General features: G+C 38.9%; 1 non-coding gene across 1 annotated transcript; it reads left to right on the forward strand.

Annotated features, from left to right (window-relative positions):
• Positions 1 to 1,734: 1,734 nt before the first annotated feature.
• Positions 1,735 to 1,841, forward strand: LOC145607681 (small nucleolar RNA R71). Its single transcript, XR_014105604.1, has one exon. It is a non-coding gene; the product is annotated as a small nucleolar RNA R71 (small nucleolar RNA).
• The last annotated feature ends 9,842 nt before the right edge of the window (positions 1,842 to 11,683 follow it).

Raw genomic sequence — 11,683 nt, forward strand, 5'->3', positions numbered from 1 at the left:
TTAATCCAATTCCTTAACCAATTAGAATTAATTGGAAGCTTCTATAAGTTTCTAAAAGATTCTAATTATCCGTTTTGAAAAGATATGATTAAAGAGTTTGAAATTGAATAAAACTCCTTTTTTTTAAAGTCCTATTTCTATCCGAATTAAAAGACGTTCAAAGATAGACAGATATTATTTTCGTGCATCATATTTTTGTATCTAAATTTTATGTGGTTGGATATCCCTTGAAATTATCTTTCTAATGATATATTATAATATCAATTCCGAGCTATAACGGAAAAGATAATAATAAAATGTCAAACTCTATCCCAAACTGATATCGTCTCACTATTTCGGCCATATCTTTTATTCTATAGAATATTTTTATCTGATTATAATTGGTTTATAAAGTAGACTTCAAGATCTTTCCAACGATATCTTATTCATCTTATTCCGATTTCTGGATCAAAAGATATAATAAAAACAAAAACTGCAAAAACTGATGTCTATCGAGTTTTATTCCGATTTAATTCGGATCTTATCTTAATTATTCGACCCTTCTTTCTTCTCTATAAATAGAGATCATATCACCCCTATTTCAATCATCAACAAGTTTGATCATCAAATAATTCTTTTCTCCCTCTTTATCCTAAACACTAGCCTCCCTATTCTATCATTTCTTCCTTAAGCACTCCAAGGAGTCCATACAATACCCAAAGTTCTATACTTAAACCAAGGCATGAAAGGTATAATTAACTGAGGGTTTGGACCAAATCAACTATATTTATTTAATTTAATTTTCATTTGATTTATATTTTTATTGAAGTTACTAACAATTTATTCATGATGTAGCAATTAAAAGGAACGCGCGGAATGTGAGTAATTAATTAATTTAATTACTTATTATTTTTATATTGCTAGTATCATGATTAGGTTATTTTATATTTAATTTGACTAACGATATTATTGTTGAATTGCTTCCAATATTAATGTTTGTTCTATTATTTATTATTATAATCACCATATTGCATGTTTAAAGGGAATATGTAATTGAAAATCACGACTAATAAGATAATTTGGACAACCGGTTTAGGTTCCTTTTAATCTTGTTGCTTAATTCAAGTGATCACAAATATTTTAGAATTATGTGTTGCATTAATATTCAACCAATTTAGCTTAATAATAGTTTGGAGCAAATTGAATATTTTGTTTGTATGCCTTTGAGATCGCAGGAGTCACTTTTCACTATAAGAATCGAGTAGAGGCCAATACGGGCGAATGTGACTCCATGACTCACTTCGTACCATCATCCCCGATCCTTCTTTTGTGGTTCCGAACCATATGGAGTTAGTAATCTCATGGATTATGAATGGGGTGTAACCTTCAAGGGTCAATCGTTGTTGCATTCGTTGTCCCTTTATTCGTGGTTGCCTTTTATGATCCGTGAATGGTTTACAAGTTCCTTAAAAACTTGTTGGCGGCCCCCTACTTTATTTGTCCCTAATCGTATTATGTCAATTCCCATTTCCTAAGAGTGCCAAGCATATTCACAACATGCTTTAATGTAGGCGCACTTCGAACGACGCCTACAGGTTCCCATATTGGGAATTATGTATCGCCATATCTTCAATAACCTGACCTGCATCATCAACATTAAGATTCATAAACCTCCCACTAGCTGCAGAATCTAAAATTATTCTAGATGAATTTCCAATGCCATTGTAAAGGGCTTGGATTAACTGCCATTATGCCAAATTATGGTGGGGGCACTCTCTTTGTAGATCCTTGAACCTTTCCCAAGCCTCATATAAAGTTTCATCGGCTTCTTGGTCAAAGTTTTGAATTGCACTTCGTAGTACGGCTGTTCTCTCTGCGAGATAATATTTGTTATAAAAATTCAAAACAAGAGTTTCCTAGTCAGTTATACCAGGTGCAGTTCTATTTAAACCATTAAACCATATTTTGGCTTTTCCAGTTAAAGAAAAAGGAAAGAGAATCTCCCTGATTTGGTCTTGTGCGACCCTTACTTGCCTGATGGTATTACAATACTGACAATAGTCTGCAATGTGAAGATTTGGGTCTTCACCCTTAGCTCCACTAAATTGCTTCCTCTCTATCATTGTTATAAATTGAGGTTTAATCTCAAATTGTACCCCATCAAGAGCCGGATTGGGAGTGAGGTGTGGAAAATCTGTAAGCTTTGGTTGTGAGTAATCACTAAGCTTCTTTGGAGCCGTCATCTCTGATTCTAGATCTGATGATACCTCTGAATCGCTAGAATCAGCTGGAGGGTCCCGACGATTATTATTATCACCATAATCCGCCAGAATTTGCTTGTAAAAATTCTTCTGTCTATGGAAGGATCGTTCGATCTCAGGATCGAATGGGATGTACCCTGATCTGGAACACCTGGGCATAAACAAAAAACACTAAAAGCAAATATGAGACTTGCCTCAAAGAACTAACGTTCTCTGAGACAAAAAGAAATAACCTAGACTACAAAAATAATCAGAAACTAAAATAAAACCGTTTCCTCGGCAAAGGCGCCAAATTTTGACAGGGTAAAGTCGTATCCCCTAATCAAAAGTAATTCCTAAATCCTCTAACTAATGTAGATAAGGAAGTAGGGTCGAATCCACAGAGAAACGAGTCTTTCTATTCCTAATTAATTAAAGTAATCTAAATTATAAAGTAACCAATATGTAAATTTGGATATAAAACTAAACTACGGAGATTAAGAATAAGGAGAAAACAATATATAAAAGGATCTAGGGCATAGGTTTACCAATAAATAATATTCCAGGGTAAAACATAGTAATCAATCATCAATGCATAAATTAATCAGATCATAAAGGGCTTTCGCTACGTATTACAATCACACAATTAATTTACCGGTATTAAATCTCATCTCTCGAATATCGACTTAACCATTTATAAATTAACCTGCCTATTGAAACTAGAGAAACATCAATTCTCATATGTCGAATCTCGAATCAATATTGTCAAACTCATGCATAAAATATCTGCGCAAATCTAGTCATAGAGCATTAAATCAATCAATAGGAAATTAATCTAGCATTGACAATTAACAACAATAAATTACCCCTTCATATTATTTATGGATCCCCACAAACCCTAGAAATAAAACTACTCACACATAATAAAAACTAAACTAATCAAAGCAATAAAACAAGACATGATCAAAGGAATAAAATAAATAACTAAGATTAAGAGAAGAGAAATCGTTACCAAAGAAATTTGGAATTAAGAATAAAGTTAAGAACAAAGTATAAGAGAGTGAAAACTAATCTAAAAGCTAAGTAGAGAGAGAAAATCTAAGAAATAATTAAGAAAGAGTAAAAAGAAGGTCCTAAACTCGTTTTACGAAGAAGTATTTATACTCCGTAAGAATCCTAAACTAAAACAAACTTGAACGTCAAAAATTAACTCCTAATAATAACACGCGCTCAATCGGGCGAGGCACCGCCCGATTGGGCGCGCCTTTTCTCCTCTCAAAGTTGAACCGGGCGCGAGTTCGGGCGCCAGCCTCTTTGCCCGGGCGGCTATCTTGGGCCACTATTTGGACTTCCATTGGGCTCCAATTCTTCGGGCCAATCTGGGTTTCCTCTTCGGGTCTTGAATACTTGGTCCAAATACCCCGGTATCACATATACCGAGCCCTTAATCACCGGTTCGATGGCTCTAACCGGCCCTGGGCTATAGAAACTGGTCGTGCTTCTCCAGTGCTCGTAATTGCTCCATAATATCTTGGGAAAATGCTCCAAAAGTGCAAATCCTTACAAAAGTCAACCAAACCTACAAAAACACTAGAAAACACCAATTAGTAATAAAAGCGATTTTGAAGAGCCAAAAACATTACTAATTATGATCAAGGAACGGGGGTAAAATACTATATAAAATAAACACATCAATAGGCGACTATGAGTGTTATTGTTATCAATGGGGTCAAACGACACTTAATGGCCGGATGATCAAGAAGATGGTGAATATGGCATGCGTGGGTAAGTGCAGCCAAGCTCAAACGGTATCAAAAAATTTATTAGCCATAGCCGGCACCTGATCATGAATGAGCACAAGCGGCTGAGCCCTTTTCTTACGTGAGCATACACAAGCGGCACATATCCATGGTCAGCATGACACAACTGTAATGCAGGCGGTAAGGGGTAGCTTTGCTCCAATGGTGTCAGCCGGTGATAGCTAGCAACGGTGGCTGCCGCTCAGAGCCATGAACGGTGCCTCAATTAAGCGGGTGCCATAGCTGCATTGCGCTTCAATTTATCCCGGCTGTAAGGGAAGCTTTGCTCACTAATTAAGCCCGGATGAGGGGCTATTGCCTGCCTCAATTAAACGGCTGCTATGGGTGCTTTGTTCTTTAATCAAAGCCGTCTGCCGTGGTTGCTTTGTTCAACCTCAAAGCCGGCTGCAATGGCTACTATATTATTAATCATTATTAAAAAAAAATATCCAAAAGAAAAAAAAAGTGGGAAAGCCGCCTAACTGCATGGTCATTTTGGTGGAAAAATAAAAGTACGCAGTTATTAATGACTGCAGACAGACACCACTATCAATGGTGGCAGTTAGTGATCACTATCAATGGTATCAGCCGGTGATCACTGTCAATGGTATCAGCCGGTGATCACTGTCAATGGTGTTAGCCGGCCCAGTCGCCTGCTCTGTTCCTCAATCAAGCACCCTGCTGCAGGAGTTGCTGTTGTTTTACTTTTTTCTCTAATTAAATCCGGCTGTGTGTGACAGGTTCAAGTCGTATTCACTTAATAAAAAATAAAACCTAAATCCACTAACTATGTAGATAGGGAAGAAGGGTCGAACCACAGGGAAACAGGTCAATTAATTCCTAATTAATTAAAAGCAATCTAAATTATCAAGTAACCTAATTGTTGTCAAAAGTTAATTAAACTACTAAAAAGTAAGAGTAGGAAAGGAATAAAATAGGAGATACATCAATGAAGAGAAAACCTAGGGCATAGGTTCACTAATAAACAATATTCCAGGGCAAATCATAATAAGCAATCATCAATTCATCAATTAATCAGATTATAAAGGGCTTTCACTACGTATTACAATCACAGAGTTAATTTACCCGTATTAAATCTCATCTCTCGAATCTCGACTTAACCATTTATAAATTAGTCCGCCTATTGAAACTAAGCCTAAACATCAATTCTCATCTCTCGAATCTCGAATCAATATTGCTAAACTCATACAATTAAATATGGCCAAACCTAATTGCATAGCATTAAATCAATCAATAGGAAATTAATCAAGCATTGATAATCAACAAACACAAATTACCCCTTCATATTATTTATTAGATCCCCATAAACCCTAGAAATAAAACTACTCAAGATAATTAAATCTAAACTAATCAAAACAATAAAATAAAACACGATGAAAGAATTAAAGAAAATAACTGAAATTAAAAGAGAAGAAATTGTTACCAAAAGTAAATCTGGATTAAGGAATGGAATTAAGAACAAAGTTGAGAGAATTTAAGGGAGAGAAAATATTCTAAGTAAATGGAGAAAATCTAAAAGATAAAGTAATCAAAATTACGTACAAAAATCGTACTTAAACATCCCTAAAACGAATCCTAATTAAAAACTAAAACTTCAGCTTCCAAAAACACGCGCCCGATCGGGCGAAGGGCCGCCCGATCGGGCCTGCCTTTTTTCCTTCAATCTTCCTGGCAGCCGTGCCCGATCGCGCTTACGCTCACCTGATCGGGCGCGCCTTCTTGCTGATGCTCTCATATAAGCACCCGCCCGATCGGGCGCAAGCTTGCCCGATCGGGCCCGATCTCTTCTTCGAGGCTTGGACTTCGATTGGGCTCGATTCTTCGGCCCAATCTTGATTTCCTCTTCGGGTGTTGAATACTCGGTCCAAATGCCCCGGTATCACATATCGAGCCCTTAATCACCGGCTTTAATCGGTCCTAGGCTTCAAAGACGGTCGTGTCCTCCTAATGCTCATAGTTGCTTCATGAAAAACCCGAAAAACGCTCCAAATGTGCAATTTCCTACAAAACTCAAGCAAAACTACAAAAAATACTAGAAAACACCAATTAGTAATAAAAGTGGCTCTAAAGAGCCAAAAACATCACTAATTATGACCAAAGGACGAGGAAAAAACACTATAAATTGGACATATCAAACTCCCCCAAGCCAAACCTTTGCTTGTCCCTAAGCAAAGAGCTCATTAATGAAAATATAAAACATGGTTCATCCCAAGTAAAAAAAAATCAAGCACAAATGATTCACGGCATATCTAATGAACATGCTTCAATGTCAATCAATCTCATTCATCTAATCATTCTTCATCCCCAACAATTGTCAAGTAGAGCAAACCACATGAGCATATAAAATTCAAGACTAGTGCTCACACACTCAACTCTCATTTATGTGGCGAGTAAAAGATGTACTCGATCGCTCTCCAACCAACCCCTTTATGTGTGAACAATGCCCTCCCAACTCACACTCTCGTGTGTTTAAAACAATGTACGCTCAACCTACTAGTCGACTCGAAATATTTCAAATCATAACTTGCATTGATAAACAACACTTTCACATTCATAAAACTCTTATGCACAAAGGTCGGAAGGTCTTTAAAGCTTGTAATGTAAGGCTAGGGTAAAGGGTAGGATAAATTTAGGAAAATGCGAGAGAAAAGCCATGATTTAGGGAGCCATATCCTAATAAAACCCAAGGTAAACAACAAGTGATGAAAAAAACATCTCCAATCACAACTTAACTCCGCAAAAATTCACCAAGCAAACCCATACATAACAACAATCCCAACACTTACATATTCACTCACAAAGTATGATAATAGGAACTAGAGTGAATTAAAACAAACTTTGAACTACTTATTTTTTTTCCTTTTTTTTTTCAAACTTTAACTTTTTTTTTCTGAATTTTTTTTCTTCTTTTTTTTTTTTTGAGCAACCCTCAAATAGAACATTTGAAACAATTTTTTTCTTTGCTATTTTTTTTTCTTTTTATGTCATATTGGAAAATTTTCAACTTTGAAACACAAAACATCAATATTTTCCAATCATACTACTAAAAGAACAATCACTCTTCTTTTAGTCCCACATTGTGCAAATAATATGCATACCACAACTACCTCACCTCACCAACTAATAGCTCCCCCAAGCCAAGCTTGGGACTAGTAACCAATGGGGCTCATATAGGCTTGTAATGTGGCTAAATAAACAATAAAAAGGGCACAAGCAACAACATGAGTAGCAAGAAGGGAACAAATGCATCTAATATCGTCTGAAGGCTACCTAAGAGAACAAATGCCTTCGTCCTCCTCAATGTGCATAATATTGAGCCATACAAACATTACTAATAGTTGCAAATCAATACTCAAATTCATTGACATACCAGGAACTATCACACAATTCCTAACCAAATCAACTAGTCAAGCACTATATTCACAAAAAGTTAGCAAAATTGACGCATGTTTAGGCATCCAAACCATTAAACTTCAAATCATGATCAACAAATTCACAAAGCTCATTATCATATACCAAGAATCAAAACAATATTTTCCAAGTATGGGACAGAGAGAAGCATGATTTACAATTCATTGGAACGTATTTTTGATTTTTTTTTTTTTATATTTTTCATTTTTTTTGTACTTTTTTCATAAAGGAAAGCAATAAAAACTACAGTAGAAAGCAATAAAATCTATACTAGAAAAGCAATAAACAGAGAAAAAGAGAGAAAGAGTTACCATATGTACAAGAAATCTCACCCCAAGCCAAATCAAGCAATGCCCTCATTGACTTGGGAGTGTAGCTAGGAGAAGCTACTCCTCGTCATCATCCTCGTCCATCCTCTGGTAGCCTCCTACATATCTCCAGCCGGCACCACCCTAGCTCGTACCAACACCACCAAATCCTGAACCACCTGCAAAGTAGTTAGGGTCCACATTCCCCCCTATTCCCCCAAAAGGAGCACCGCCCCCCATAACCATGGACTGAAGAGTAGTCCACATAAGTACCGAAAGCTCTGGGGGTCGAATACCCTCCTTGGGGGTATTGGAACCAATCGGGAACTAATGCCTCGGGGGGAATAGCCCCTCGGCGTGCATAGTCATCGTACATAGGGTATAAACCCCTCCCGAGGTTCCTCTCAACATGGCCTAGCCTTCTATCAAGAGTGCTTAACCTAGAGTCTAGGTTTTGCACCATGCCCTCCACTCCCCCTTTCCCTCTCTCTATAAGGTCAAGTTGGCTTCTAAAAGCCAAAAAATCATAAGGGGCATGGGGGTTGATGTTATAATCGACGGAGGAGGTGGGTATGTCATAGGTGTAGGGTTGGGGTGGTGGGTTGTATTAGGGTGAATGGTGTTGGGGTGAACGGTGGGGTTGTGGTGAAGGGTGAGGCTCTTGAACCTCACCTTGACCGTTTAACTCAAAAGTGTAAGAAGGCTTCCCCTTCTCAAATTTGGTCAAGGTGGGGTTGGGTAGTGTAAAGGCTTGGTCTCTCCTACCCGATACCCGGTGGACTATCCACCATGTCTCACCGCCCATAGGTTGCACCCAGTTAAGGCCCCCTAAGTATGCTAGGTCCATAAAGGTCGAACCCTCCACTTTCCTATGCTCGGTCGGGTTTCATCCTAGGTGTTTCACTGCAATATGGGTCACCAACCCCCCAAAGTAGATAGGCGCCCTAGACCTACCCCCCTCGGCCGCATTGGCCGCCCTTTGAAAGTGTTGGGCTATCCTATGTGGTATGTTCAGTTTTTCAGCATTAGGGATTAAATAGGAAGCCAACAGTTCAAATTCATCCCTCCTAACGTTTGCCGGTTCATGCCTCCCAAAGATTGTGAGGCCGGCAAACCTTTGCCAAAATTTTGGGACGGGTGTTGAATCCACGTCCCTTTGTCATGTTGGAGGTTAAGCAAAGCCTCCCCATTGAGTCTTTTATAGACCACGACAATGTGGTCTTGGGAGGGTTCAACAGGTTTATCCGATTTAAGCTCAAACAATTTACCGAATTCTTTTAAAGTTAATCGCACATCATTGTTTAGCAATTGGAATTGGACATGAGTGATTAAAGCATTAGTTTTAATAACATTGAAGCTAGAAATAAATTCTAAAAGTCAAATAATCATAGGTATCATAATGCATTTTAAAAAATCCACTCATTCCTGTACCCTTAAACAATTTCTCTACCGGTTTATCAATTCCTAACCTAGACAACGTAGGATGATGTACAAATCGAGTAGAGATTATCTGCCTCTGGATGAGGTTGAGCATCCTAGCTCGTTGTTCGGTTGAGGTCACGACAACTTCCTCTGATCTTGGTATTTGAAGCTCCGGGTCGACCATCGGTTGTTGTTGTTGCCTAGAACCTTCACCCCTTTGTTGTCTAGATCTCTTCAAAGCCATTTTTAGTGAAAAAGTTAGGAATTGATGCTTTCTCTCTCTAAGGGTTTTGAGAAATTTTGAGAGAAAGTGGTAGAAATTTAGTGGAGAATGTAGAGGAAGGTGTAAGGATTAAGAATATGTGAAAATTTTTGGGTTTTGATGGATGAATTTGAGGAGATCTTGAAAGGAAAGTGAGTTTGGAGGTTTGAAAATAGAGGTTTTAGAGAGAGAAAGTGTGAATGAAGAAGAAGAAGTAAGAAAGAAAAAGAAAAGAAAGGGGGAGAAAGAAGTATAAGACGTTCAGAAAATTAGGCGCGCCCGATCAGGCGAGCCTCGCCCAATCGGGCGAAGACTGGTCCTTCTGAAATATGAAATGCGCGCCCGATCGGGCGCGAACTCAAACATGAAATTCGCTATGTTGCTCGCCCGATCGGGCGAGCTTTGCCCGACATTTCTTTTTGTGTCACTCGATTTCTCCAAAATTCCACCCGATCGGGCGGCCTCGCCAGATCGGGCGAAATTTCCCTTGATTTTCTTCCTTCCTTGCGCGCCCGATCGGGCGAATAGGAGCTCCGATAAAATCCAGATTGCGCACCCAATCGGGACTCCTTGCCCGATCGGGCATGTTTTGCTGGATTTCTGACCTCTAGGTGCGCGCCCGATCGGGCCTGTACCCAATCGGATAGTTATTTTTTTCTCTTCAAACTTTTTCTCTTGAAAACTCCTTACTTCATGATCTAAAACCTGTACAAAAACACTTATGAAAGGTAAAATTTCACTCTCCTCACCTCTCTAAAAAAAATAAAGGAAAACTAGTCTAGAAAGCAAGAAATACGGGTTGCCTCCCGCAAAGTGCTGGTTTATCTAGGTCCCGCACGACCTTCTTACCACATTGAAGCTCAAAATGAACCGGAACCGCTTAGGTGAAGTAGTTCAACTGCACCAATCGTAGCCCCCTCATGATATAGCTTGAGTCTTTGGCCATTAACCTTGAACTCGTTACCATGTTCATCGAAAACCTCCACAGAACCAAATTTATTAGCCCTTTTGACAGTAAAAGGACCCGACCACCTTGACTTCAACTTCCCTGGGAAAATTTTAAGTCTAGAGTTGAACAACAACACTTTATCACCTTCTTTGAATTCTCTCGGAAGGATTATCTTGCCGTGCCATCTCTTTGTCTTCTCCTTGTAGACACGAGCACTATCATAGGCCGTCAACCTAAACTCATCGAGTTGGTTAAGCTGAAGTAACCTCTTTTCTCCCGCTAACTTGGCATCCAAATTGAGCTCCTTAATAGCCCAATATGTCTTATATTCTAACTCCACCGGGAGATGACATGCCTTACCGTACACGAGTCTATATGGATTAGTACCTATTGGGGTCTTAAACGCAGTTCTGTACGCCCAAAGGGTGTCATCCAACTTATCGCTCCAATCTTTCCTTAACTTTGCCATCACCTTCTCTAGAATGGCCTTGATCTCACAGTTGGAAACTTCAACTTGGCCACTAGTTTGGGGGTGGTAGGCTAAACCTGTCCTATGGTAAACACCATACTTTTTGAGGAGGGTGTCTATCTTCCGCTCATGAAAGTGAGATCCTCCGTCACTGATTAAGCTCTAGGCACTCCAAATCTTGGAAAGATGGTCGTCTTAAAAAGTCTGTGGACCACCTTGGCATCATTAGTAGGAGTAGCGATGGCCTCAACCCACTTGGATACATAATCGACGGCGACAAGTATATAACAGTTCCCGTTTGAAGAAGGGAACGGCCCCATGTAATCTACACCCCAAACATCAAAAAATTTCAACTTCCAAAATTCCAGTTTGGGGCATCCTCATGCCGCCGCGAGATGTTGCCAGTCCTCTGGCAAGAGTCATAAGCCTACACAAAAATGTTAGCATCCTTAAACATAGTAAGCCAATAGAAACCTGACTCATTGATCTTGGCCACCGTGAACTTCCCATTTGGGAACACACCTGCGAAATAATCCATCTACACACTCACGAAACAAAAAAATATCATCCCAAAATTAATGTTTAACATCAAAAAGGAATTTCTTTTTTTGTTGGTGGGACAAGTCAGGAGGTAGAGTACCACCCACTAAATAATTAGCAAAGTCAGCATACCATGGGTGTTGCTCTACAACTGCATAAAGGTTGTTATCAGGGAAAGAATCGTCTATATGAAGAGAATCCTTACCCTCATAATACCTGATATGTGACAAGTGGTCTGCCACTACGTTCTCTGCTCCCTTTTTATCTTTTATCTCGATATTGA

This window comes from Chenopodium album, chromosome 2 (genome assembly GCF_948465745.1).
Source record: "Chenopodium album chromosome 2, dcCheAlbu1.1, whole genome shotgun sequence".
Classification (NCBI taxonomy): Eukaryota; Viridiplantae; Streptophyta; class Magnoliopsida; order Caryophyllales; family Amaranthaceae; genus Chenopodium; species Chenopodium album.